Below are 4,362 nucleotides of genomic sequence, written 5' to 3'. Positions count from 1 at the left end.
TGAAACGTCACGAAAATTGTCACAACCCGATTTGCGCGTCCTAGCCTTTTATTTCTTTATACACCATTCAGGCCGTCATCGATCGCTCCTGCTTATGTGTCGTGTGGACTTAAGTAGGCGGACGCGCCAGAAATTTCAAGCGCGCGTGCGGACATCCAAATTTAAGTTGCGGACGCGGCCGGTGGGATTTTTTTTGAGCCAGCCTATTTAACGCACCATCCGCACCCATCTAACCCTAATCCCCATTCTCTCCCCTCCCTCAGCCGCCACAGCAGCCTGCTCCCGATTCCGGCGATTCTGGCGGCTATCCCCAGCATGGAGCACACCGACGAGCTCCCCTCGCTCTGATCCATCCTCCTCTCCGGCAAGATTATCCCCTCTTAGCCTCTACCGCTGGCCCAAAACCCACACCCGTGCTAGGGTTTCGGCCACCGGCATCGCCTTCATCGTCGGCGCATCTCCGGCGGCCTTTGACAGCTTTTCTCCATCATCTGCAGCGCTCCCACACGCGCTCTCGCCTCCTGATGGTCAACCTCGAGCAGGGCGGCGCGGAGGACCTCCTCCTGCGGGATCTACGGACGCGACGCATGCTACGGCATCGATGCGGGATGAGGGCCGGCACCTCGGCCTTGTCCTGCTCGATGATGTTTCCGGCGAACGCCGGTGCTTCTCCTCGTCCTTGACCTAAGGAGGAGCGTCGGGACAGCACAAGCTTGGCCCGCCCCTGAACAATGGCCATGACACCAGGTAAGGTTGTGCTGCTGTGCATATATTACCTTGGAGTAAACAATTTGATAGGACAAATTGCTTGTGCTGGATATGGTTAGTCAGTAGCTTGGTGATCTTGATTTTAATTTTGGGGACAACTTGCTGCTTGTTCTGTCAAATATGCACTTTAATCTGTTATCTGGATAAGGTTTCTGTATTTGTTTCTATACAGGGACAAAATATACTCTTTTAACAAACAATATTTGTGTATGACTGACTACTGATTTGCTTGGAACTGCAGATTCATATTCCCAACATACTTGATTGAGGATACAATTCTTCTATTCTTATGATTTTTTAACAAGTGAACTTAATTGCTGATAAGTCTGTAGCTATAGTGCTAGTGGACGACACCAGTACTTTACATTACATTTTTATGACGCCTTTGCATATGGAATTTCTCCGGTAACTGACAAGTGCCTGCTAGTTGTACTTGTACAAACCAATGATCTCCAGATCCACAAGGCCGGCCAACCGGCTGGCACCAAGTTCCCACCCTCCTGGTATCTAGTAATTGTGCTTCTTTTTATTCGCCGGTGTTAGTTGCGATGAAGTAGCTCATTAGAGTCAATGATGGATGCTTAGCCTCTAGTTATAAGGATTACCTGCTGCTGCTTTTGCTACCTCTTCTGTCCCTGAATGAATGGTCTTGCTGCTTTCTCGCATGCCGTATCTATTTCTCTTTTTCTTGGACAGTGTTTTTCTCTCTTGAGAATCATATTCTGGACAGGCTGCTTGTGCCGTCAAATTAAACGATTTATTAGGGTTGATCTCTGTGCTACTAATGCCTACTGCCTTCTCCACCCATCCAGCGGCGTACAAGACGTCTCCTCCTCAACGTGGCTGTCCCCAACGAGCCCTCTTTGCTGGAGGAGGTGGAGCAGCAAGTCTGGCACCCCCTTGGCCCTTGCACCCTATCCTACATCGCCTGGACGAGCTCACTGATGGCTGTGTCCTCCTTCCCTCCTAGCGTGGTGAGCCTCTCCCCACTTTATCCCCAATTCTAGATGATACTGGCAATCTGAATGCAAATCATGTTTTGGTTCAGTTTAGAGGTGGATTCTGTTGCTGCGATGGACATGTGAGCTTGATTAGTTGCTGATGGTTTTCTGGATCTGGTTCTCTTCCACTGTTACACATAATTTAATAAGGGCAAGCTAGTGCTAATCCACATAATATGATATAGCTATTTTTTTCTAATGTGCACTTGTCTTCATGTTGCTTTCGTACTGATCTTTTGGGAGTTAATTTGGAAGTTGGAGCTTGTTAGATATAAATTCAGCTGTGACTGTGTATCTTGCTAGAATGGACTTGTTTTACAGATGTGTGTATGTAGTACTTGAGAGCAAACCTAAAAAACTATACTTTTATCATCAGCATCTTAGAACTATAAGTGTATATTTTTTCTTGAACAGATGTTGACTTTAATTATGCTCCTGTTGTTTTCTTGTTAATACAAAAGCAACAAGTTCCTATTCTAAAATATAGAGTTTAGGATTCAGATTGTAATTCTGTACAACTGAACTCCCTTCCATCGATTATCACTTATTTTCGTACCAAGGGCTTGGTTACCCATTTTCATGGTTGAAATGAAGATTTTAACCGTGGCAGTGTGCTTTCTCTATCTTAGGTTATTACCCATACAAACTATCTTAGGTTAGAACTATGGACGCATTATGAAATGAAGATTTTAACTGTGGTAGTTGTTGGAAGGTAGGAGTACCTGTGATTATTATTCTCATGTAGCATAATAACCTTATTAAGATGAAAAAGTGTTTGTTCCCTTTTTTTTGATGTGTGCCTTTGTTACCAGAATAAAAGTATTGCTTATGTTATTTATTTCTTACGATGGGTATGAAAGTGCCTCTCCTGGACTTTCTTTCTGTACTTTTCTTAGAGTTTCGCTTACTTTATAAGACTGCATCGTAGGAAATTCAGAAGGGTTTCATAGCATGATTTGAGTTTAGTGTAGTGATAGCCTGGAACTTCATGTCAAATAAGCACAACGGAGTTTACTACCAACTATTGATCTATGTATGCTCATCATTCCTTTTTGTTTCCTCGAGATGTTTTATTTTCACACGATTGATTTTGTTTCACTACTTTGTATCTTGGCAGTGCAAAAGATATAGGACTTGATAACGTGTAGTAAGCTACTTCTAGTTTCTGCTTCTAGTTTAACCTACTAGCTATAATATTTTATAGTGTGACATAATTTTCATTATGTGGCAGATAATGGTTTATGGTAGCATTTTCAACAAAAAGACATGTGTTCGCATGCCTTTGTTGTGGACGAGCGGATCTATGGCCAGGAATGCGGGATGACCCTTGGTTGACGTCTGAGAAGCGTTGTGCGTCCCTTGATGGGTGTGGTGCTGGTTGTAGAGTAGCATAGTGTTCTCTGAGACATGCTTGTAAAATTAAACTTTTCTGGATATTTTTTTTGCTCATGTAGAGATGTATTTTTAGTTCGGTATGTCATGCTTGTAAAATTAATCTTTTTTGGATCCTTTTTTTGCTCCTGTACAGATGCATTTTCTGGTGTGTATGTAATTTTCTGTTTTTAATGACACAAGCATATATTTTCTGTTAAATTATTATTGGCTTAAAATTTCGGTGGACCAAGAGAAATGAGTGATGCCTAATGTCTTGGACTAAAATTACTGGACCTTACTTTAAATTAATGAACCTGCATAGACGGGCCACCAATAATTTAGTGGGCCAAAATTTTAGATGGGCTTTTGACAACATGGGCTGCCACATCAGATCAATGTCAGATGATGACGTGGTAGACAAGTTAACGCCGTTATGAGCGTGTGAGTTAACTACCATCGATGACGGCTAAAAACCGTCATGGTCTGTGACGGTTTTAGATGGTCCGTCATGGAGTGTGTGGTGGTCAAATTATGACGCGATATACATGATGGAAATCAAATCCGTCACGCGTCCCCTTCGTTGACGGTTTTGCGCAGGTCCATGACGGACTGAATTCGTCACGTATTAACAGATTTCTTGTAGTGACGTAACTGGGTGGCTATAAAGGTGCACTACAGGTATCTCCGAAAGTGTCTGTTGTGTTGGCACGAATCGAGACTGGGATTTGTCACTCCGTATGATGGAGAGGTATCTCTGGGCCCACTCGGTATTGCATCATCATAATGAGCTCAATGTGACTAAGTAGTTAGTCACGGGATCATGCATTATGGAACGAGTAAAGTGACTTGCCGGTAACGAGATTGAACGAGGTATTGGGATACCGACGATCGAATCTCGGGCAAGTAACGTACTGATTGACAAAGGGAATTGCATATGGGATTGCTTGAATCCCTGACATCATGGTTCATCCGATGAGATCATCGTGGAACATGTGGGAGCCAACATGGGTATCCAGATCCCGCTGTTGGTTATTGGCCGAAGAGATGTCTCGGTCATGTCTGCATGATTCCCGAACCCGTAGGGTCTACACACTTAAGGTTTGGTGACGCTAGAGTTGTTATGGGAATTAGTATGTGGTTACCGAATGTTGTTCGGAGTCCCGGATGAGATCCCGGACGTCACGAGGAGTTCCAGAATGGTCCGGAGGTGAATATTTAT

At 43.8% G+C, this 4,362-nt stretch overlaps 1 long non-coding RNA gene across 1 annotated transcript; it reads left to right on the top strand.

Annotated features, from left to right (window-relative positions):
• The first annotated feature begins 228 nt into the window (after nt 1-228).
• On the top strand, nt 229-3,362 carry LOC119278610. The gene is made up of 3 exons (XR_005137892.1): nt 229-747; nt 1,581-1,742; nt 3,001-3,362. It is a non-coding gene; the product is annotated as an uncharacterized LOC119278610 (long non-coding RNA).
• The last annotated feature ends 1,000 nt before the right edge of the window (nt 3,363-4,362 follow it).

Source organism: Triticum dicoccoides, chromosome 3B, assembly GCF_002162155.2.
Source record: "Triticum dicoccoides isolate Atlit2015 ecotype Zavitan chromosome 3B, WEW_v2.0, whole genome shotgun sequence".
Lineage (NCBI taxonomy): Eukaryota > Viridiplantae > Streptophyta > Magnoliopsida > Poales > Poaceae > Triticum > Triticum dicoccoides.
Note: the sequence above shows the minus strand (reverse complement) of the source record. Positions and strands in the feature narration are given on the sequence as shown.